The following is a 27,041-nucleotide window of genomic DNA, read 5'->3' on the forward strand; positions in this document are numbered from 1 at the left end:
CTGAAACTTGCTCCTCTACCATTCTGATTTTGTTGTGTATTAGAAGAGCAGTGTCTGATGAGGACAGGATACATGTGATTCTGACTAGTGGGAAATTTTCTGACTACCTTTAATGATTGAAGTAAGCTACTAGAAATTGTTCTGAAGAGAAAACAGCTATTCATTGCTTTCATTGACACAATGTAGAATGTGTCTTGACTAACTAGAAAGCATTGAGTGATGGAACTGTGAGTTGGTTGAGGCTGATAATTAATGCATGACCACATTTGTTTAACAAGTATTTGACAATCTACTATATATAACACATTTTACTAGGGCCAGGGATATAATGGCAAAAAAAGGTTCTATAGATGCAGTTCTTCCCCTCATGGAGTGGCATAGAAGAAACAGATGTATGCACATAGTACAAATAAGAAAATACAGAAACTTAGTAATCCTGTAACATACTATGAACAACAAGTATTGTCGACTCACTATAATCTGCAAAGGAACAAATGGTTGGATTGAACACTTCATGTCAGTCAATTTTGTTGCAATTTATCTGCTACCAAGCATAGTGCTGGTCTCACAGTTTAATGTTTGATAATGAATACATTCATCTAGTGGTATATTCTGTTTTTATGAAATATGGAGATGTTAGGTATACTTGTGTCTGTAATAAACATGAAAAAGGTTGCATTATAAGGAAATATGTTTCTAATAAATTACAAAATGGTGTTCATCTGTACAATGGTGATATAAAACAGTTCAAAATTGCTTGCATTTTAGGTATTCACTAGAAATTAATTATAAATTATAATTGATATATGGTAATTAAAACTAAAAATAACTTCTTATTTGAAGGGAGCAAAACTTTTTTGGTAAGTGAAACTCTAAGGTGTGAAGGATGTGTTTTTGTAAAAAAAAGAAAAAGTAATTTTACCTAGTTTTCAGGTTGTTTAAAAGTTATTTCTGAAGAAAGAAGTAATAATACAGATAAAATTGAATGGATAAGAAGGTTGTAGAAGGTTTATGGAATATGAATTATGTCAGTGAAATTTTATGTATGAATAAGTTGGCTAAAATTAAAAGATAATTATTAACTTTTCTGAGAACTGAACATTAATGTCAAATATGACTATAAAAAATTAGAATTTTGTTCCCTATATTACAACAACAAGATTTCATTAGAGAACTGATCTGCTCTTACTGGGAAATAGAGCTTTATTAGGTCTCCCAATTAAGAGAGAAGACTCAATCCTCCTAAGTAAAGATCTAGAATTTTTTCAACAATTATACAGCTTTAGATATTTAATTATCACTCTGGTTAAATGAATGTCTATTATTTCACAGTGAACTGTTATCTTATTTTGATCAAGCATTTTCAATCTTTTATATATTTGACAAACTTCCCCAAATTGACTTCTAAATTAAGTCTTTTTGACCTAGAATTGACTTTGGGATTTTCCAGTACGTCCCCTGGAGAACCTCAAAGGATGTATCTCTCATAATGCAGAGATGTTAAGTTAATCAAACTTGTTTGATGTGTTGAATTGTATGGAAGGTATTGTCAAATAACAAAGTGATGTTAAATCTTTTTAAATTATATTTTATGGATATTTCAGAAATTGTGTAAAACTCATAGAAATCTAATAGTCCTAGCATAACTTTGTCATTATTTTTCCCTATTAGTTCTGTTGGCCCAGCTCACTTTGTTGAAAGAACTTCTTAGAAAAATATATTGCTGCCAACTCCTTTCCTCAAAAAGAGGAAATAATTCTTGAAATGGACTGTCACCCATTGTCCATTTATTAACCCCCTTGCCTATTCTTGCCCTTAACCCAAATCACAAAAATGCTAAGAAGTAAACTTTTTTAAAAGACCTTCCTGAGGAAATTTCAACTAAATCCACAACAGACATTGCATAAATTCATTGGGTTCCTCCAATTAAGTTTCAAATTGGCTGAAACAGCCCCTTCCTAATATAAGACAGTTGATATTCCTTTGGTTGATTGAGTATTGGCGTTTCTTTGGTTGACCTCCCTTTGGTTGAGGTTGATGACTTTATTTGGGAATTTGGGGACAGTTGTCCCACTTGTTTTGGGAAAGGCTTTTAGCTTTTGTGTAGGGTCTTCCTGGGGACTGAGGGTCTCCCTGGTGGGTGACAACAGAGGGGGCTTCCTATTGGTAAGCACTATTATAAGTATGGGGTTATTTAATTATAAACCTTATAATGATAGCCTCCTTCGGTACGTCCAGCTGGTTACGTATTTGAACCAGCTAGATTGGAGGGAGACAGATGGGGGTAGGGAGAGACAGATATTAAGAAACAAGAATTTTTTAAAAGAGAAGATATACAGAAAAAGAGAAAAATCTAAATCATAGAACTCTAATATGCTCAAAATATTGGGTTCAAGACTTGCTTCTGTTACTTTTCCCAAATATAAATCTGGAAAAAAAGTGCTTACCACACTGAAACCTAATTTTCCTTTTTCAAATTGGCATTGGTAAGTGTACTTAATACATAAGTTTGTTGTGATATTAAATGAGATACAAAGATTTTCAAATATTTCACCTGTGTCCCATTGTAAAAAGTACGTTAAGAATAGAGGCACACACAGAGACTTATAATAATATAAAATTAAAACAAAAGTTACACAAAATAATACTTAATCTGATTAAAAATAATAAATTCTGAAATATGTATTTTATTATATTTAAAATGCTGCTTGAGACACACTAAAATGATTCTATGGTGCATTAAGTAGTTGTAAACTACAATTTTAAAAACACAGAAATAAGTTTTCAGTTATCATGGTACTTGATATATTTTAATCGATTTTTAGTGTTAAGGTCTTAGTAGTTGCACGATATTTAAGTTTTTATTCTTTTTATTTTCCTGTCTTTTCTTTCTTTTTTTAATGATTTATGTGCCTCAATGTCCAAATTCAGTGTTCATAATATAAACATTTATTTTCTCTTTGTGTTTTATTATAAGAGCTATAGTTCTGAGATTTTAGATAATGACCAAAGTAAAAATATTTTTAGAAATTATTCTTGATGAAAAACAATGTTGTTGTTTTTTTAATTGTCTCCACAGTTACAAATGAGCCATTTTAATGGTTTAAACATGGAAACTCTTTTAGTCATTTACAAAAATTTAACTCAACCTTAGCTCCTGAAATACAATGTTTACCTTCTGGGGGAAAAAAAAGAGAAAGAAACAAAATAAAACATATTGTCTTATTCATTTAATGGATAAATATGCATTGAGTAAGGCTGGGTGTGGTGGCTCATGCCTATAATCCTAGCACTTTGGGAGGCCGAGGCAGCGGATCACCTGAGGTCAGGAGTTCAAGACCATCAGCCTGGCCAACATGGTGAAAAATACAAAATTGTTTTTGTATTTTTGCTAAAAATGCAAAAATTAGCCAGGCATGGTGACACATTGGTGGCACATACTTGTAATCCCAGCTACTCAGGAGGCCAGGGCAGGGGAATCACCTGAATCCTGGAGGTGGAAGTTGCAGTGAGCCCAGATCGCACCACTGCACTCCAGCCTGGGTGACAGAGAGAGACTCTGCCTCAAAAAAACAGAAAAAAAGGAGGATGGGGGTGGTTGAGTATAACGAATCAAGTTCCACTAAAGAAAAACCTTATCAATGTATTCGTTTTATCCATAAAGTGGCACCATTCATTACATAATTTTGTTTCTATGAAGGAGAAGGTATATTTACATTTTTCTACATTTCTAAGCTGCCTGTGATTTCAAATTTTAAGCAAATGTTAAATAGATTTATAGAAATTCAGTCAGAAAAAGCACAAATTACAGATATCTTACTAAGCATCAATATACACAACATATATATGCAAAAATCTTTGAGGTTGTGTATACTTACTATAATTATGCCTTTAAATAACCTGGGTGTAGCGAGGTATGAGAAGAGAAGACCTACAAAGCGTTTGAGAAGTGTTCATTGATAACTTAGATTCTCATTTATAATAGCATGCATTAATTTTTTTGAGTAAAAACTGACTATATATTTACACTAGAACATTTGAAAAGTTAAAAGATGCTATGAAGAAGTCAATTTTGAAAACAACCTGAAAGATAAGCCCTGCTAGCAAATCCTTATGGATGTAGCATAATTTATTCGTGTAATTTTTTAGTGTTATTAAAAGCCTATTTTAGCTATGTTAATTCCAAAGCAACATTCAAGAGCATATGTATGCTTGTATGAAGGCATAAACTAGCCTTCTGTAAAGCAGAATATATACATTAAACATAGACAACAATGTCAATGTTGTCTCTGGAAATGCAAGTGATTTTCAGTTTCATAATGTTTACTGTTTTTTCTGATTTTTCAATAATCTATGCTTTGTGCAATAGAAATATAACATTAACACAACAATTTAATGAATATTCTTGTCTTTGTATTTTTGAAAATATTTAAGAAAGCTCATAAGAATATAATTACTGGCCTAGGGTTTATTCAAAATTAAAGATTTTTAACCATCTTAAATTGTCCTCCAAAATTGTTGTATCCATTAAGTATCCTAAATACCCTGCATGGAAGGGCCTTTTTAACAACATAGTCATAAAAGTTTAATGCTATCTCTAACAGTTTGATGGGTTAGCTTTTCTATGTTAATTTACATTTATCTGATTACTCTAAAATATGCATATCTTTCAAAGTATATTTGTCATTTTTAGTTGTCTCTTTGTTCATATCAATTAGTTTTTTTTTTTTTTTTGGTTATTTGCTTGCTTATTTCAGTTTATTGCTTTGATGGATGAGGTTTGTAAACTTTTAACAAATTTTACTATACTTTTTAGTTCATGAATTTTTAAATTGTCTACTTTGAATATTAAAAAGATGAAGTGCTTCATATTGTACAATTCTATTAGGTATCTCAATCTTTAAATGAAGATAACATGATGTTGTAGCATTATAAGCTTTCTAATATTCAGAATTACTTATTACTAAGGGAAGTAGATCAGATTATTTGCCTTTTATTTTTACTCTCTTCATTGGATTATTAAACAGATTCTTTTAAGCCTAATTGCTATCTGTGGAATTAAGCCTTAATTACTGGCTGCTTTTTCCAAGCTGCTACCATGAATGTATCTTATTTATCTCTCTCTCCAATGTCTAAAATGCAATATTTAAGACATAATATAGGGGCACAATAATCTGGAATGTCTAGGCATTTTTTAAAAATTGTTAAAATAAATGTGTTTTATAATTTTAATGTTACTAAATATTTATAAATAAATAATATAAGTAATGTCTTAGAACAGGATCAATGAAGAGTCCATACAGGGTTAACATGCTCAAAGTTCCAGTGTTTGCTTAATGTATTTTTCTTTAAATATAATTGATCCCATTGGACAATGAACTGTTCTAGAACTAGGACGCTCTCTTTTTCATCTTTATATCTCTAGTACTTAGCACAGTTCCCAGAGCACACAAGACACTCTATTAAACTATTTTAAATGGAATTATTAGAATCCAAAAATATATATGTCAAATAAATGAAAACATAATGACTTAGAGGTACTAAATATAAGAAGTCTATGATCATTCAGCATCAACTGTTTTTAAAGTCCACCTTCAAATATGAGTTATAGGCAACGTAGCAGATATTTTTATTTGAATTTATTTTATTTTGGAAAAAAATGCCAACTCCCCGAAACACCTGAAATTATCTGGAGTAACTTAAGGACATAAAGTAAACTAAAATATGTTTATTAATATTAAAGAATCAAGATGTATTAGGAAAGACAGTGATAGGATTTTTTCATATATTTGTTAACTAGAATTCAACAGCCTGTAAGAATGTATTGTTTATTTTATGGTATATATTTATTCAGTATACTTCTATGCATCATTGACTTCTTTAGTTGATTTGGGCTTTAGATAATTATATCCATATTTTTATGAACCAATATGAATCCCTTTTCCACAAAATATAACAAATCTTTCTGTCATATTTTTACTTGTATTTTCATGGCTATTTTAATAACAAAAATATTTTAGTAAAATGATGTTGTATAACTTATTTAATCACTTTTTTTAATTTTTGGCAATTTTTGAACATTATAAAAATTGTAAGTATTAAACTCTACAGGCTTGTATTACCCATACAAGGAGGAAAGTTGTAGTGCAAAACTCACATGTTTTTTAATGGGGAAGGAATCAGATGATTCATTTAAAGCACTGGATAGAGTCTTGGCACATAACTTGTGATAAATAAATGTATTTACTATAATTAATATTACTTAGAATGATAATATTTCTTTATTAGGTGGGGCCCAGGCTGAACTGTAATATCAATGAGATTAAATTATACTACTGAAATGGTTTATTTCTCTCTCATGAAACAGTACAGATGAAGGTACGCTATCTAGATTTCAGTAAGTAACTCTTCCTGCTCAATGTCCATAGTCCTGTCTTTGCTTACTTACTGTGACGTTTATTATGATATCGTTATCATATACTTGGCTGAAGAAGATGAAGCTAACAGACACCTGTTCTCTTCACAAAGAAAAATAAAAAGTGAAGAGCAAGCATCTTTAAAAAGTCGCTCTCAAAAGTTGAATACATCATTTCCCATTAAATCCCTTTGTCCAGAATGTAGTCACTTGGTAACATTATCCCTAGCTATTAGAGATGATGGAAAATGGAGTTTTGGTTAGATGGCTATATGCGCAGAACTTGGGACATTATTGCTGAAGGGAACAAAGAAACTGGAGATATTAGGGAATAATTGTCAGGCTTGGCCAAGTCCATTCCTGTGAGCACACCGGTGTCCACAGATATATTTTTTGCAATACTTAATAAACCCACTCACACATTTAAAAGGAGACAATTTTAAATGTCCACATCCAGTTCTAAAATCCACTATTTCTAGGCAATATGGAGAAGTGTAGTGCTGTCTACCAGATCCAGATAGACAGATAAATCTTCATTTTCTTCAAACTATAGACTAAAACATATTTTCTGCCCTACACATACACAACTAATATCACTACTGGTATAGGAGCTGTATTATTTCAGTAAACATCCCCAATCTGAAAATTCTCATTTTGAAAAAAAAAAAGGGTAGATATGGGATGAGGGGAAGTTACTTTTCCATAGCAGTTATTAAAATCTGAATGGCAGAAATTGTGAAGACTCTCTGACCTGACATATAGACTTCTTCTTTATCATTAGTTTGTTTTTAAACAAACCTATTATCCTTTAGGGTCTCTGGCTTTGCCATCTAGTAGCTTCTTCCCTATTTATTATCCTGCACAGTCACATCAAATGACATAAAATTGTGTATCTTCATTGGCAGAAACACAGCTTCTACAACCTGCTTTCTTAGATGAAGGTTGCAGATCCAGAGGTTGCAAGTTGCTTTAGGAGTTGAATAATGCCAAGTACTGAGATGATAATTTTAAGCCTTTTATTGGCAATATATTTACCACAGACTTAGTAGTTTCTGGACTGTTCACTGTCAGTCAGTTCTAAATGTAAGCCATTAAAGCCACGCTTATCATCTAAATACAATTTTTAAGTATAAAGTCTCTCATTTAGTTTATTTAGTTTTCTCTTCTCAGCATATACCCTTCTTTCTCAATATAATGAAAACTAACTTGTGGATATCTGAGCACTAAGTTTAGATGTTTGAGTGGGAAGGATGTTTCTGTGGGGCTGGCTCTCATTTTCTGGTTGAGAACACTTCAACTCAGAACCCTCTCAAGAACCTCCCTTTATCTCCTTATCTCTGGCTATTGGATGTGAAAAATCTGTCCTTTTTCCTAAAATCACAGGCTTCAACTAGCAAGGCATGAAGGTTCAGTAAATTTAGGCTGCAGGCAGCTGACACAGTTCCCTTAATGAACTTCAGTTGAGCTGCTTGCAAAATATGAAACTGCTTGAGTTTTTTTATGACTTTGCAGCTTTTGAAAATTACAGGCTACATATTTGTAGATTTTTTTTTTCAGTTTGGTTTTGTTGTATGTTTCTTCATAATTAGAATAATGTTATAGACTTTTGTTATAATTACTGAACTGATTTTTAGTGCTTCCATAACATAGTAACAACCACTGGGTGGTTAAACAAATAAATGTATTTTCTGTTGATTCTGGAAGCTGGAAGTCAGAGATCAAGGTGTTGACAGGGCTGGTTTTTATCTGAGTCCTTTCTCCTTGGCCATCTACAAGCTGAGGATCTATGATGATAAATAAATGTATTGACTATAGTTAATATTACTTACAATAATAATATTTATTTATTAGGTGAGGCCAAGACTAAACTGTAATATCAATTAGATTAAATGATACTACTTACACTTTTTTTCCTCTATCATGAAACAGTACGGATGAAGGTAGGCTACAGATGATAGGCCTATAGAAGAAGTTAGGCCATCTACAAGCCAAGGAGAAAGGACTCAGATGAAACCAGCCCTGCCAACGCCCTCTATCTTTACATGGTCTTCACTCTGTAATGAATAATGATTTGGGGTAAGAGTACTTTCACGCTTTGTATATATTCTATTCTCATTAAACTTTCATTTTGTGTATTACTCATTTATTCATATCTTATATACTCATGTTTGCTTCCTGCATTGAATATGTTGTAACTCATTTCTGTTATTATTTATCTAATTGTCCTCAATTTAGCCAGAAGAAGTCACTTTAAGTGGAATTTTATTTCCATAGACATGCCCTCATCAAATACTTCTTTACCTTCTGAAATAAGATATTCCAGTCTTATCTTATACTTTCCTGATTTCAGCTATGGAATTAGCCATTTCCTCCAGGCATGTTGCTTTCCTTTAGTAGATAATGGAATTTAAAAGCCAAGACATGAGTACTAGGTATATTCATTGCAGTCGACATGTCACTGTTACCAGACCCTCTCCTATACAGAGTTATAGAATACAGCTAATAAATATATGTGTATATACAAAACAGATCTATACATACCCATTTACATCCATAGTTATGTCTATATCCATATACACATCCATATACACATCTATATCCATATACACATCATGAATTGCCACCAATAATTTCCAAATCCAATATGTCATCACAGGGTTCAAACTCTCCCCACTCATCTTGAGAAACATAGAACTCTACCATGTTTAATGTATGAATGATTTGTTCCAGTTCCCTATAGGTAACCAATCTCCATTTCCATGGGTCCAGAGACTAAGGTGGGTGAGGACGGGGGTTTGTTGTGGCATGCCCAGGACAAAGGAGCACTAGAATTGTGAAAATGATGTTTATGAAAGGCAGCAGTCTGATGCAGTAGTTCTCTAGAATCTATAGAAGATTCTATTTCAATCTGCTATAGGCTAATGGCAAGTAACCAAGTTTGAGTTATATATTAAATGATAGTAAGGCTCTGAATATTCAAGGAATAAGTATATTGGATATATTATCTGAATAAACTTTATGGCAAAGTTTCATATATTCTAAGGCATTCTATTTACTAAGTTTATACTGTTACTAATAAGTGAAATTTTATTGCTGAACATCTAAATTTGAGAGACTACTGTATGTGTATATTTTGTGTTCAATTCAAGACTTTAGAGCTTTAAAAGATTATATTTATTTTTCTGGACTTTAAAATTCATTTAAAAGAGATATTTCAAATAGTTTGTGATTTTTGCAGATGTTGAATTTGAATTCAGAAGGCTAACAGTGAAATATATATAGTTATTTTTCCATAATCAACCCTAATATTGTGCTTATACTATGCACTAATGACCCAGAAAGCAATATTGCTGTTGTAAACTGCTAAGCTTGTGCCAAATATTTTGCCTTTCCATGCCCACTTCAAAATGTCATGTCTTTCAGCTGTTCAACTTCCAGCTGCCAAAAATAAATGAGTTTACATCGCTGGTTCTATTTGATTTTTCTAAATAAAATTCCATTGCCAATTGGAAACTTAATCGATGATATATTATATATATGATATTACTGTTGATAATAACAATAACAAATACATTTATCATGTGCATGAATTCTGTAAAATTATATTTTTTTGCTTTAAAATTTTCAAATAGGTTAAAATAAAAAGTGAAAAAGGTTGTTTTAATCAATAAGAAATTTCAATCATATACACTTACTATACATGTATATAATATATGACAGATACAATATATAATCTATCTATATTCTCTATTGCATACATTTTGGATCCTAGTCTCGTATTTAGTATGTTTTATGGAAGTAAAGTTCAAAGTTCATTGCTGTACAAACAGAAGTAGAAATAACTGAAATAATGCTATTAGTTGTCACCACAAACTCACATTTGTATATCATCAGTATAAACTCAAATTTTTGTAATTTTTGACATTTTCTTACAATTTAGCTGAAGTTTCATTATGTAGAGAAGTGGAAATTATATCAAACTCTGTGATTAAAAATGTTCACTGTAGTGCAGAATTTGAAAATTTCTACTGCAACTTTGCACTGAATTGCTTTCAAAAGTCTTTATCTTCATAGAATCCAAATGCTATTTTCCACTTATAATACTTCTTATAATTGTCAATTTTTAGATGCCTCAATTTTTTTACATTAAAATTAAAATTGACCATAGATAAATTAATAAAATAAGGAAAACATATGTGAGAAAAAGAATATGTAGAGAAGTATATATATGTGTATATATACAGATACATATACATTTGTTTTAAATCTGTATATATAAGTATATATAAATATATATATATGTTTAAGTTTTTGTGAACCAAGGAAAAAGACTCTATTCTCAAACCAAATTTTAGACAATCCAAAATTGAATGTAATCCACATTTATAAATTAGTTCTCTTATAATTTTTTATTAGTTTATTACAACTGTTATTTCTTCCAGTAGTTAAGACTGATATTAGTTATATCTCACCTGCCTGACATCTGAGAAGGACTAAAATTAAGAATAAGAAACATTTGGAAATAGGAATAGCAATGTCTACATACAGAGCACAAAATCTGATTAAGATCTTTTTTACCTTCTTTTCTCATACTCTTTGTACTACTTATGTAATATCAACTACTATCAGATAGAAATCTCTCCTAAAAAGACATAACATCTTATTTTAAGGAAACAACACAGGTATAAAATGTTTTCCAGCTGGACTAACATGAAAGAGACCCAGGCACCAGGAAGTTTGCATTTCTATCCAAAAGGCTTTGTCCATACAGATTTTCACTGCAATAAAGCTGAGGATGATCTGTAAAAGAGGGGAGAATACTCCAGCATATAGATCCAGGGACCCTAAACTCACCTCAGTTTGCTGAGCTACAACCTTGTTCAATTATTTTATGATTTAGTCTTATTAATGATTATTTCAAAAAAATAGAAAACATTTATGAATAGAACTTTTAAAATCATACCTACAACCAACTGATCTTCAACAAAGTCAACAAAAATATATACTTGGGAAAGGACACCCTATCGATAAATGGTACTGGAAAACATGGATAGCCACATGCAGAAGAATAAGATGGAACCCATCTCTCACCATATACAAAAATTAACTGAAGATGGGTAAAAACTTAAATGTAAGACCTGAAACTATAAAAATTCTAGAAGAAAGGCTAGGAAAAACTCTTCTGGACTTTGGTTTAGGTGAATAATTTATGACTAAAACCTCAAAAGCAAATACAATAAAAACAAAAATAGACAAATGGGATTTTTTTGAGGTAAGGTTTCTGTTTTTTGTTCATTCATTCTTCCTTTCTTTCTTATTTTTGTTTTTTTGAAGACAGATTCTTGCTCTGTTTCCCAGGCTGGATTGCAATGCCGCCATCTTGGCTTACTGTTAACTTCTGCCTCCCAGGTTCAAGAACTTCTCATGCCTCAGCCTCCCAAGTAAGTGGGATAACTGACTCCCACCACCATGCCTGGCTAATTTTTGTATTTTTCATAGTGACAGACTTTCGCCATGTTGGCCAGGCTGGTCTCAAACTTTTGGCTTTAAGTGATCTATGCACCTCGGCCTCCCAAAGTGCTGAGATTACAGGCATGAGCCATAGCGCCCATCCAACAAATGGGATTTAAACTAAAAAGCTCTGCATAGCAAAAGAAATAATCAATAAACAGACAACATACAGAATATGAGAAAATATTTGTAAACTATGCATCCAACAAAGGATGAAGATCCATAATCTACAAGGAACTCAAACAACTCAAGAAATAATAATAAAAAAAAAATTAAAAAGTGGGTACAGGTCATGAAAAGACATTTCTCAGAAGAAGACAAACAAGAGGCTAGTCAACAGAAATATTTTATTTTTTAATAAAATAAAAATGCTTGACATCATTAATTATCAGGGAAATGGAAATTAAAATCACATTGAGATACCATCTGACAATAGTCAGAGTAGCACTATTATCATTAGTAGTAGTATTTATTATTATCAACTTAACTTTTATTTTAAGTTCAGGGGTACATGTTCAGGTTTGTTGTATAGGTAAACTTGTGTCATGGGGGTTTGTTGTACAGATTATTTTGTCACCCAGGTACTAAGCCTACTACCTATTTTATTTTTTCTGATCCTCTCTCTCTTCTTACCCTTCACCCTCCAATAGGCCTCAGTGTCTGTTGTTTCCCTCTATGTGTCCATGTATTCTCATTATTTAGCTCCCACTTATAAGTGAGAACATGCTGTATTTGGTTTTCTGTTTGATATGGTTTGACGGTGTCCCCACTCAAATCTTGAATTCCCATAATTCCCATGTGTTTTGGGAGGGATCTGGTGGGAGATAATTGAATCATGGGGGCATTTTCTTCCATACTGTTCTTGTGACATTGAATCAGTCTTACAAGATCTGATGGTTTTATAAGGGGAAACCACTTCCACTTGGTTCTCATTCTTTCTCTTGCCTGCTGCCATGTTAGATCTGCCTTTTGCCTTCTGCCATGATTGTGAGGCCTCCCCAGCTAGGTGGAACTGTGAGTCCATTAAACCTTTTTTCTTTATAATTTACCCAGACTCGGGTATGTCTTTATCAGCAGTGTGAAAATGGTCTAATACACTGTTCCTGTGTTAGTTTGCTAACAATAATGCCCTCCAGATCCATCCATGTTCCTGCAAAGCACATGGTCTTATTCTTTTTTTATGGCTGCATAGTATTCCATGGTGTGTATGTACCACATTTTCTTTATCCACTTTATCATCAGTGGGTATTTAGGTTAATTTCATGTATTTGCTATTATGAATAGTACTGCAATGAAGCTACAAGTGCATGTGTCTTTATAATAGAACAATTTACATTCCTTTAGGTATGTATCCAGTAATGGAATTGCTGGGTCGAATGATTTTAGGTCTTTGAGGAATTGCACACCTTATTTCTGGGTTTTCTATTTTGTTCCATTGGGTCTATGTGTCTGTTTTTATACCAGTATCATGCTGTTTTCATTACTATAGTTTTGTAGTATAGTTTGAAGTTGGGTAGGTGATGCCTCCAACTTCATTATTTTAGCTTAGGATTACCTTGGCTATTTGGGCTTCTTTTGTGTGCATTGCATATTAATTTTAAAATAGTCTTATTCTAGTTCTGAGAAGAATGGCAAGGGTAGTTAACTAGAAATAGCATTGAATCTATAAATTGCTTTGGGCAGTGTGGTCATTTTAATGATATTGATTTTTTCCATTCCTGAGCATAGAAAGTTTTTCCATTTGTTTGTATCATCTTCGATTTTTTGAGCAGTGGTTTGTAGCTCTCCTTTTACCTCCCTGGTTAGCTATCTTCCTATGTAGTTTATCCTTTTTGTGTCAATTGTGATTGGGATTGCACTTCTGATTTGGCCCTTGGCTTGACTGTTGTTGGTATATAGAATGCTAGTGAATTTTGCACATTGATTTTGTATCCTGAGACTTTGCTGAAGTTGTTTATTAGCTTAAGGAGCTTTTGGGCTGACCACATGAGGTTTTCTAGATATAGGATCATGTTGCCTGCAAACAGGGACAGTTTGAATTCCCCTCTTTTTATTTGAATGTGCTTTATTTCTTTCTCTTTCCTGATTGCTCTGGCCAGGACTTTCAGTACTATATTGAATACAAATGGTGAAGAAGGGTATCCTTTTTTTGTGCCATTTTTCAAGGGGAATGTTGGCTGTGGGTTTATCATAGATGATTCTTATTATGTTGAGGTATATTTCTTCAATACCTAGTTTATTGAGAATTTTTGACATTAAGGAATGTTGAATTTTATTAAAAAGCCTTTTCTGCATCTATTGAGGTGATCACGTGGTTTTTGTCTTTAGTTCTACTTTAGCCGACTTTATGATGCTGGACAAACTTTTTAAAGTGCTGCTGAATTTGGTTTACCAGTATTTTATTGAGAATTTTTACATTGATGTTCATCAAGGATGTTGGCCTGAAGTTTTCTTTATTTATGGCATCTCTGCCATGTTTTGTTATCAGGATGATGCTGACCTTATAGAATGAGTTAGGGAGAAGTGCCCCCTCCTCAAGTTTTTAGAAAAGTTTCATCAGAAATGGTACCAGCTCTTCTTCATACATTAGGTAGAATTCAGCTGTGAGCAGGATAATATTATTAAAAAGTCAAAAAACTGATGTTGGTGAGGATGCAGAGAAAAGTAATTGCTTATAGGCTTTTGGTGGGAATGTCACTTAGTACAACCCCTATGGAAAACAGAATGGAAATTTCTCAAACAACTAAAAATAGAACTACCATATAATCCAGCAACCTCACTACTAAGTATATACCCAAAGGAAAAGAAATTGTCATATCAAAAAGACACTTATATTCATATGTTGATCACAGCACTATTCACAACAGTGATGTGAAGGAGTCAACCTATTTCCATCTATGAATGATTGGATAAAGAAAATGTGATAGATACACACACACACACACACACACACACACACACCCCATAGAATACTATGCTGCCATAAAAAAGAATGTAATCCAAAATGGGGGAGGGTGTGAAAGGGAAGATGGTTGAAAAATTTCCTATTCTGTACAATGTTCACTATTCGAGTGATGGGTACACTGAAAGCTCAGACTTCACCACTACGCAATGTATCCAGATAACTTCACTTGTTACCCCTGAATCTGGTTTTTCAAAAAATCAAGGCATTTTTTAAATTTCAGTGTTTCAAAAATTCTAATCATTCTCCTTTTTGTTTCACACCTATGGCATTGTATAATTATATTAATTCAGAATGTCTTTCAAGGTAATGTCTACATAAATAGCAATTTTATTTAAGATGTTGCAACACAGAGCTAAGCAAGTTAAATTGACATATTAAGTATTCATAAAATATATTTTAACTTCCTTTTTAAAAGGAAGCTTTTTCCTATGCACAATTCTGTTTTTTGTCTATAAGTCTTGGCTTTTGCATTATTACTGCTTGTGATGATATAAAGTGACAGTCTCTTGAATATAGTATCTGCATAATTATGTATCTCCAGAAACTGACCACATAATTGTCTCTCGCCAGCTCACTCCAATAAGTCAAAAATGTGATTATCTGCTTTATTTTGTTTTCTTTTACGTTGAACATAAACCTCATGACTATTTGCTGTTGACAAGGGGTCTACTGTGGGGAATGTCATCCACACTAGTGCTGCTGGCAGCAAATAATTGGCCATATTTTCTTACAGAATTGTATAATTTATATTTTAGAAAAGGCCAGTAAATTTCAGAGTGATAGATTTTTGTTCAAATGGATAATCCCAAGTCATGATATCTGTTTTGATACGTTGATGTGTTCTTTAATCACCAAAACACCTAAGAGACCTGCTATATTGATAGGCATTTCAGAACAAAAAGCATGAGAAAATCTAGCCAATTAAAGACAAAAATCCCATTAAAAGTTAGATATTTTTTAGAAGAGAGGATGAAATAATTTAAATTATAATAGAGATATCATTGAGTAAACCGGCACTACTTGAAGTTAAGTGAATTTCAGAATAGTTAGCTAGATCATGATTGGGAAAAAGATTCTAAGAAGTTGTCAAGTCGTGGGTTCAAGTTCTTAAAGCCATATAATGCCAGTGTAAATGGACACACCTCCCTGAAATGTACCTTAGAGAAAACATTAGTTAAATCAAAGAGATGTTGTGTGACCTAATTAGCAAATCTTAGTTGATTAATAATTGTAGTTATTTCCTTTTTTCAGATTTATAGACATCTCACTCTAGCACAGGTTCTTTAATAATATATGTTCTACATGTTTTAGAATATATAATATTTTGTAATCATTTAACGTTTGTTTTATTCTTCAAATTATAGACTCCCTGAGGGCAGAAACAATGCCTTATATTTCTTGATAACATCCCATAGTCTGTCTTCTAATGAGTACAAATTAGTAATTAAGCATTAGCACTTGTTTGAAGTCTGGAGGGATGAATATTTCCTCTGGTGGAGATTCTTTGCAATGTCCTCCAGATAATCCTACCGAGTCGTCAAACAAAATTACTATATTAGTTTTTCTCCATCAGCAAAATTGATCTAATTAATGCAAGTTCTTTCAATTATTCGTTGAATAAGGTACCACGGAAAAAAGTTTAAAAAACAGTGATATTATGTGCAATCTTAGCACCTGAATATGAGGTGCTAAATATAATATATTGAATATTTTGAATATATTATATTAGAAAAGCATGCATGAAGCAATGAAGGAGTGAAAGAACATCAAACACACAGAGAACTACCAATTTTCCAGGATTCCTGAAGTATACAGTGAGAAAAATGACTTGACAGTTTAGATCCTATAGAGCCTAGCGTGTCTTACTTTTAAATTATTTTATTATTAATGTCTATGGATACATAATAGTTATATATATTTATGGGTACATGTGATATTTTTATACAAGTATACACATGTAATAATTAAAACTGGGTAAATGCACATCAAGTATTTTTCATTTGTGTTGGAAATCTTCCAACACAAATCTTCTCTACTAGCTAATTTGAAATATAATACATTGTTAACTATAGTCATCCTATTGTGCTACCGAACACTAGAACTTATTCTTTATATCTATTGATTTTTTTTATCCATTTATAACTCCTCTTCACCCACCCCTCCCACTACCTTTTCCAGCCTCCTTGGTAACCATTATTCCATTTATTACCTCCATTAGAGCAATTTTTTTAGCTCCTAAATATGACAGAGACCATGAAATATTTGTGGTTTTTTTGTGCCTGACTTATTTCACTTAACATAGTGCCCTCCAGTTCCATTCATGTTGCTTCAAATGACAGGATTTCACATTTTTTACTCCTGAATAATATTTGATTGTGCCTATATACTACATTTTCCTTATTCATTCATCTGTTGATGGACACAAAGGCTGATTCCATATCTTGACTATTGTGAATAGTTCTGCAGTAAACATGGGATGACAGCTATCTCTTCATTATACTGATTTCCTTTCTTTTGGATACATACTCAACAGCAGTATTGCTGGAACATATGATAGTTCTATTTTTAGGTTTTTGAGGACCCTCCATATTGCTTTCCATAATGACTGAACTAATTATACATTCCAACCAACAGTGTAGAAGAGTTCCCCTTTCTCCATATCCTCAACAGTATTGGAATTTAGATGTCTTTTTCTAGAAATTAGATGTTGCTGACAGATTTTAAGATAGGTAAGGAATTGGTTAGACTTGAAATATTAAAAATGATCATTATGTGGTGGTTTAAAGGGCAGGTAAAAAGAAGAAAAAAATAAGGAGGTAAGAGAGGTTATAAGTCAAGTAAAGAAATATAATGGACTGGGCATGGTGGCTCACACCTGTAATCCCAGCACTTTGGGAAGCCGAGGCAGGCGGGTCACTGGAAGTCAGGAGTTCGAGACTAGCCTGGCCAATATGGTGAAACCCCATCTCTACTAAAAATATAAAAATTAGCTGGGCGTGGTGGTGCGTGCCTGTAGTTGCAACTACTCAGGAGGCTGCGGCAGGAGAATCACTTAAACCCCGGAGGCAGAGGTTGCAGTGAGCTGAGATCACGCCATTGCACTCCAACCTGGGCGTGACAGCGAGACTCCATCTCAAAAAAAAAAAAAAAAAAAAAAAAAAAAAAGAAAGAAACATAATGGTTTGCTATAACTTTGTAGCATCGATGGTGGAAAAGGTGGAGTGAATTTAAGAGCTGTATAGATGATAGACAAATTTTTTAAATTAGCTGGATATGAATAAGACAACTGTTTTGGGTAAGACTACCTTGAAGCATATTATACAATAGAGCTGTGTAGGCTGTTTATTTGGGAGTGCTCTAGGGATCAATTCCATGCAAGACTAAAAGAAACAGAAGAATAATTGAGCAGAGGACTTATAGATGTAGCCTCAATGAAGGCCTTAGGCTACACCACAGGAATCTCCAGATCTGAGATAACACTTCAAAATTGTTCAGAATTGAGTATGAGCTGGTTATTGAACTTAACCTTGGGAAATCTCCTTGGGTAAGGCAGCTCTCTTTAGCTCAGGACAATGGGGTTGTGGGTCTCAGCTGTAATCTGTTAGCTCCCTGGGAAATGAGTGTTTCAGTCCTCAGAGGCAGTGGGGTAATTTGGATAATGCACCACTGCATCCTCTGAGGAGAAGAAATCAAAAAGACTGTAAATGACATTGAAATATGTTAATGTACTATTCACATGTTTTTGAGAAAAACCAAGAGCCACAAACTATCTTTTGTTATTGTTCTTAAGAAAGCTGAAATGGCCAGTAAGGACTTCTCATGCTAAGTTGTTGAAAGTGTATCCTCATTGGAGTAATCAGAAACAGCCAACCTCAGAGAAACACAAAAAAGTCAACTTTGTTTATTTGGCTATTTCATTTCTCTAACAAAGTTGACTTAAGCATTTAAACAAAGCATTTCAAATTTTAATACTAAGACACTAATATCATTTTTCCCAGAAAGGAGATGGGACCATATTCATAGGTAAGCAAATAGCCCTTCTTAAAAATGAAGTTCATATCTAACTTTACTAATCTTAATGTTACCATACTCAATGACAGTGTTCTTTGAATATTTTTGCTAGTATATCTTTATCAGAAACATATTTATCACCTTGTACAGTTAGAAGTTGCTATCTAAAATATTAAATATGTTCAATGGACAAATTTTCCAGCATATTATTTATTACACATATGCTCTAAATATACATTTATCAAACCCTTGGAGATACAGATTTAGATCATTCAGTTTATGAAAAATGTACACAATATAACCTAAAAGGTAAAGCCAGTTCTCAATGTCAAACCTATCAACTGAATTAGATTTGCTGAAAAGGTATAACTTCATCTTTTTCTCCTTCCAAGACATGTCCCTTCTCATTTCTGAATTCTAAGATAGATGGAAGGAAGGGATTGAGGAAAGTAAGGAAGCATATGCAGGCAAGAAAACTACTTATAGCAATTGAAGGTCTAAAAGCAGATTATTTTTAAGAAATCCACAACTGAAGTTTCTGTTACTCTCTAACGTAAAAACTCTTTGTGCTTTTCCCAGAGCATATTTACTCCAATATGAAGATAATCACTTTGCAGAAAGAATTTTGCAGTTACTTTATTTCATAGTAGCTTGTAAAATTGCTATGCTTTGTCATCACTAGCCACTATTTTTAGTAATATATCAAGACTGGAGCAAGACAGTTTTCTTTTTTTCATAACATTTATCAACATGTTTCATTATATCATATACTCTTTTGCCTATATATTTATCACTTGTTTCCTTCCACTGTAATGTAAGTTACCTGAAGGTAGCTTGTTCACAGATACATTTTCAGAAGTTAGAAAATCCATTAAATCAGCTATTTCTAAAATACGTAGATAAATTTAAACAGTGTTTGTTTCCTTTAGAAACCACTGTGGGGCCAGATGTGGTGGCTCATGCCTGTAATTCCAGCACTTTGGGAGTCCAAGGCAGGAAGATCACTTGAGCCTAGGAGTTCAAGACCAGCCTGGGTAACATAGTGAGACTCTTCCTCTACAAAGAAAAAAAAAATTACGGGAAAAATGTTGGACTAGTAATCTTCACAAAAAGAAAAAAATTACAGGAAAAATAAGTTGGACTGGTAAGCCTATGACAGTCCAACAGACTGGTAAGACTGGTAAGCCCAAAACACTCAAGTTCTTGTGAGACAGGAGAAGTGTAGAGGAAGATAAAAAGACAACTGCCTCATAAACACATTGATGAAGTGTCTACAAGTTAGGAAATTTTAAACAACAAATGAAGGTTTCTAGTAATAGTTGACTAGATTTCTACAGACCATCTCTCCTGTTGAGAACAACAGGGATTGCAGTATTAAAACAAAAACAAAAACAAAATCTTTTGCATAGAAAGATACTAAAAAAATGGTAATGTAAAGAGCAAAGAACTGGAAAAGAAGAGAACTCAAGAACTTTAAAAATTTATGAAATTGCCAAAAATGAATGCTAACACTGGCTGAGAGGATGAGATACTGAACAGAGCTTCTGGCAATTTTACTGACGGGGGAAACAATTCAGCCAGATTTCTTTGCTTCTATATCATTTTATCTACAGAGGTTTAAAGGTATTCACCAAAGCCTAAATATAGATATAAAGCTATTAGTAGTAGGCAGATGGGAAATTACTTTTAATGTGAGATGGGAAAACTACTCACATTAAAAGTAATTGTTTAACTTTGCATCCTTAGGAGGTGACTTTAATTTGATGAGAATCCTGTCACCTCACCTAAAGGCATTTGCTACCAGTTGCCACTAATACTGTCTTCATGTTGTAAAGTTAAAGTGTTATAAAATAACACAAGAAAGGTAGTATGGATGAGAATGGCCATGCAGTTTTCCACACTATTTTAAATTTTGAATGCAGGAGATAGTATGCTGATAAACATAATTTCTCACAAAGTTTCTAAATTCGTGAGATTTGGGTTATAAATTCACCCCCCAAAATAAACAGCTGATTCTCTATGTATAGATGATAATGTCTTATCATCTATACATACATGCAAGTCCTTCTTAAACTTTTTATTACTTTTAGACTTTACCACCTGTGTTAGTCCATTTTCATACTGCTAGAAAGAACTAAGGCTGAGTAATTTATAAAGGAAAGAGATTTAATTGACTCATAGTTCAGCATGGTTTGGGAGGCCTCAGGAAACTTACAATCATGGCGAAGGTGAAAGGGAAGCAAGCAATTTCTTCACAAGGCGGCGGGAAGGAGAAGTGCCAAGCAAAGTGGGTAAGATCCCCTTATAAAACCATCAGATCTCATGAGAACAAACTCACTATTATGATAATAGCATTGGAGAAGCCACCCCCATAATTCGATAACCTCCACCTGGTCTCTCCTTTGACACATGGGGATTATGGGGTTATGGGGATTACAATTCAAGATGAGATTTGGGTGGGACACAAAGCCTAACCATATCACCGCCTATTCTAGTAATGAATTCTCTGTTTAGCATTGTAAATTGATATAAAATTACGTTTGGCATAAACTCTATATTAAACTTCTAGGTAGCCTCCTAGTTCTAATTTATCGAGTCTGGTGATTCATTATGTATTTATTCTACTCTCCATGATTTAAAAATCTTTTTACCTTGTATTTCCTCCATTTAAATTTCTTTAGCTACAGTTTTTTTTTTGTTTGTTTGTTTTTGTTTTTCCATAAGTCCTTACTCAGTTCTCGGCCACACTATCTCATAGTTTCAGTTAGGGATCTATGAATATGTTTCAAAATGCATTATGGTTACTTTAAGGGGAAGCAATAGAACCTAAATTTAAAAATCCAGTTGTATATGCACCTGGTAGAATATTTGGGCTCCTGTGCTCATTTCTACTTTATGAACTAAAAGGCTTTGAATTTTGTTACCTAATAATTTAGAATTCCTATATTTTAAAAAATAAAGAGCTTGACTTTCTTCTTTATACTTCTGATCATCTGTTTGCCTAGGCAACAAAGAGACTCTGATATTATAAGTTAGTGCAGTATAGATATGAGCTGGGTCTTTCTATCCTTGAGCTGTAGAGAGACTGCTCTACTGATGTCAGAAACTTAATCACATTGTTTCATTCATTCATTTACAGAAATTTACCGAACATTTAAAATATGCTAGTATACTTCAGTCCTGGTCCTCTGTGGTATCACACTAAACTAGGGTTCTTAAAATAGGGGTTGTGGGCTTTCTTTTTAAAAATAGAATGTACTTAATCATAACTTTATATAATTTGAGTTCTTTTTAAAGCAGTTGTTTTTGCAAAAATTTTTAATCGTATACATTTATGGGGTATAAACATGATATTGTTACATGCATAGATTGTGTAGTGGTAAAGTCAGAGCTTTTAGGGTATCCATCACCCAAATACCATATTATTGTACTCATTAAGAAATCTCTCCTCATCCACCCGCTTCTACTCCTTCATGCTTCTAAGTCTCCGTAGTCTATCATTCCACACTCTCTGTTCATGCCCACGTGTATACATTATTTAGCTCCCATTTATAAGTTAGAACATGTAATATTCAACTTTCTGTACCTGACTTGTTTCACTTAAGATAATGGCCTCCAGTTCCATCCATATTGCCACAAATTACATCATTTAATTCTCTTTTTTAGGATTGAGCGGGCTTTCATATAGACTTTATAAAGTTTTTGAGCTCCTTGAGCTACATTGCAGCATATTATGCTTATGTATGTATTGTATTTTGTGGAAATTTAGGACATAATTTTCAAGAGGACTGGTGATTCTGAAAAGATTAAGAACTTCCACTTTATACATTCTTACTTATTTTAACTATATTCAGAACTTCTGCTACCTCTATGACAGTGACTCTCAAACCTAATTTGCTAATTATTATATTTCTTCCATTCTCAAATCCTGCATGTCCAAATTAATGTCCCTTGGAAATCCCAATCTGGGTTGAGATAATTTATTATAATTGTGTTTTCATTTATTTTATTCTCTATTTTTCCTCAAATAATTTGAATAAATTTATCATGGATTATACCTATGCAAAATAGCCATTAAAGCAAACCAAAGATCAGTTAATTAAGTGAAGTCAGAGGACATGGAGTAGAGTGAATGTCATTTTACCCTGAATCCTCACCATTTAAACTCTCTTTCATTTTTTGAAATTGTTTAAAAACATTGTGATATTCAAATCACTTCATCTCAAGACTTTAGTATTAACCCTATATTTTATCTCCTTTTCACCCCAAATTTTATACTATATTCAAGTATTGAGGACTATACAGTATTTATTACACTAATTATTTAATTTTCATTCTGATGTCTTTTCAACAATTATGATTATGTTTTTATTTGGACAACTGAAATGTATTCATATGCGGTAAGCTGGGTATTTTTGCTTACTTCTTTGAATACACCCATTCTCCTTCTGAAGTCAGCTTTTTGACTAGAAAGTGGACCTACATGGAAAACATCATGGGTTGGTTTGCCCTTTAAATTCTGTTTAAAGAATTCTGTTTTAGTTCCTGCCAATGTGACAAGAGATCTGAGAGAAGAAGTTGAACAACACTGGATGTTTATTTCTCAAGTTCACTCTGAGGTTGCCATAGGTTGGCTGAGTTGCTGCACTCCAAAACACAGCTCCCCTAATGGCTTTGCCTTTTTATTGTTCTCTCCCAGGTATGCCTTCTGTATCTTTCCAGAAGTCTCATTGGGAAACACAGTGCATGTTCTTAAATCCATTTTTAATGGATCCTTCACCAGTATTAATCTTTCTGAAGCATAATTTTCAACACTTCACTTCAATAAGATATCAGTATTCCTCTAATCCACTCTATGAAGGAAAATTCAGAATGTTAAATCTTCTTGGTGAGATATGAGGCAATCCAGCTTCTCTTGTTTTAATTATTTTTGCTTTTTCTCTTAATTTTCCCTATAAAGGTTAATTTTAAAAACTAAGATCAAATGTTACTTTTGTCATTTCTTAATTGGGTGACCTTTGGCAAGTTAGTGAATATGGTAATTCATAAGTTAATAAGTTAATGATTAGTTAGTGTATAATTTTAAAGATTAAATGACATAATATGGGTAAAGAGTTTATGCCATTCTCTCTGCACTGATGTAGTTTTTTCACCATTCTCAAACATTGAAAGCCTACACATACTCCGAGGTCCAGCCCCAGTGTCATCATTTTAAATTTCACCATGCAGTCATAAGCTCTTTCTTCCTCTAACGTCTTTTTTTTTTTTTAATTTATTTATTATTATTATACTTTAAGTTCTAGGGTACATGTGCATAACATGCAGGTTTGTTACATATGTATACTTGTGCCATGTTGGTCTGCTGCACCCATCAACTCGTCATTTACATCAGGTATAACTCCCAATGCAATCCCTACCCCCTCCCCATGATAGGCCCCGGTGTGTGATGTTCCCCTTCCTGAGTCCAAGTGATCTCATTGTTCAGTTCCCACCTATGAGTGAGAACATGCGGTGTTTGGTTTTCTGTTCTTGTGATAGTTTGCTAAGAATGATGGATTCCAGCTGCATCCATGTCCCTACAAAGGACACAAACTCATCCTTTTTTATGGCTGCATAGTATTCCATGGTGTATATGTGCCACATTTTCTTAATCCAGTCTGTCACTGATGGACATTTGGGTTGATTCCAATTCTTTGCTATTGTGAATAGTGCTGCAATAAAGATACGTGTGCATGTGTCTTTATAGCAGCATAATTTATAATCCTTTGGGTATATACCCAGTAATGGGATGGCTGGGTCATATGATACATCTAGTTCTAGATCCTTGAGGAATCGCCATACTGTTTTCCATAATGGTTGAACTAGTTTACAATCCCACCAACAGTGTAAAAGTGTTCCTATTTCTCCACATCCTCTCCAGCACCTGTTGTTTCCTGACTTTTGAATGATCGCCATTCTAACTGGTGTGAGATGGTATCTCATTGTGGTTTTGATTTGCATTTCTCTGATGGCCAGTGATGATGAGCATTTTTTCATGTGTCTGTTGGCTGTATGAATGTCTTCTTTTGAGAAATGTCTGTTCATATCCTTTGCCCACTTTTTGATGGGGTTGTTTGTTTTTTTCTTGTAAATTTGTTTGAGTTCTTTGTAGGTTCTGGATATTAGCCCTTTGTCAGATGAGTAGATTGCAAAAATTTTCTCCCATTCTGTAGGTTGCCTGTTCACTCTGATGGTAGTTTCTTTTGCTGTGCAGAAGCTCTTTAGTTTAATGAGATCCCATTTGTCAATTTTGGCTTTTGCTGCCGTTGCTTTTGGTGTTTTAGACATGAAGTCTTTACCCATGCCTATGTCCTGAATGGTATTACCTAGGTTTTCTTCTAGGATTTTTATGGTATTAGGTCTAACATTTCAGTCTCTAATCCATCTTGAATTAATTTTCGTATAAGGAGTAAGGAAAGGATCCAGTTTCAGCTTTCTACTTATGGCTAGCCAATTTTTCCAGCACCATTTATTAAATAGGGAATCCTTTCCCCATTTCTTGTTTTTGTCAGGTTTATCAAAGATCAGATGGCTGTAGATGTGTGGTATTATTTCTGAGGACTCTGTTCTGTTCCATTGGTCTATATTTCTGTTTTGGTACCAGTACCATGCTGTTTTGGTTACTGTAGCCTTGTAGTATAGTTTGAAGTCAGGTAGCGTGATGCCTCCAGCTTTGTTCTTTTGACTTAGGATTGTCTTGGAGATGCGGGCTCTTTTTTGGTTCCATATGAACTTTAAAGCAGTTTTTTCCAATTCTGTGAAGAAACTCAGTGGTAGCTTGATGGGGATGGCATTGAATCTATAAATAACCTTGGGCAGTATGGCCATTTTCACGATATTGATTCTTCCTATCCATGAGCATGGTATGTTCTTCCATTTGTTTGTGTCCTCTTTTATTTCACTGAGCAGTGGTGTGTAGTTCTCCTTGAAGAGGTCCTTTACATCCCTTGTAAGTTGGATTCCTAGGTATTTTATTCTCTTTGAAGCAATTGTGAATGGAAGTTCATTCCTGATTTGGCTCTCTGTTTGTCTGTTACTGGTGTATAAGAATGCTTGTGATTTTTGCACATTAATTTTGTATCCTGAGACTTTGCTGAAGTTGCTTATCAGCTTAAGGAGATTTTGGGCTGAGACAATGGGGTTTTCTAAATATACAATCATGTCATCTGCAAACAGGGACAATTTGACTTCTTCTTTTCCTAACTGAATACCCTTGATTTCTTTATCTTGCCTGATTGCCCTAGCCAGAACTTCCAACACTATGTTGAATAGGAGTGGTGAGAGAGGGCATCCCTGTCTTGTGCCAGTTTTCAACTAATAAAGAAGAAAAGAGAGAAGAATCAAATTGACGCAATTAAAAATGATAAAGGGGATATCACCACCGACCCCACAGAAATACAAACTACCATCAGAGAATACTATAAACACCTCTAAAAAATAAACTGGAAAATCTAGAAGAAATGGATAATTTCCTGGACACTTACACTCTTCCAAGACTAAACCAGGAAGAAGCTGAATCCCTGAATAGACCAATAGCAGGCTCTGAAATTGAGCCAATAATTAATAGCCTACCAACCAAAAAAAGTCCAGGACCAGATGGATTCACAGCTGAATTCTACCAGAGGTATAAGGAGGAGTTGGTACCATTCCTTCTGAAACTATTCCAATCAATAGAAAAAGAGGGAATCCTCCCTAACTCATTTTATGAGGCCAACATCATCCTGATACCAAAGCCTGGCAGAAACACAACAAAAAAAGAGAATTTTAGACCAATATCCCTGATGAACATCGATGCAAAAATCCTCAATAAAATACTGGCAAACCGGATTCAGCAACACATCAAAAAGCTTATCCACCATGATCAAGTGGGCTTCATCCCTGGGATGCAAGGCTGGTTCAACATTCGCAAATCAATAAACATAATCCAGCATATAAACAGAACCAAAGACAAGAACCACATGATTATCTCAATAGATGCAGAAAAGGCTTTTGACAAAATTCAACAGCCCTTCATGCTAAAAACGCTCAATAAATTCGGTATTGATGGAACGTACCTCAAAATAATAAGAGCTATTTATGACAAACCCACAGCCAATATCA

This window comes from Theropithecus gelada, chromosome 7b, assembly GCF_003255815.1.
Source record: "Theropithecus gelada isolate Dixy chromosome 7b, Tgel_1.0, whole genome shotgun sequence".
Lineage (NCBI taxonomy): Eukaryota > Metazoa > Chordata > Mammalia > Primates > Cercopithecidae > Theropithecus > Theropithecus gelada.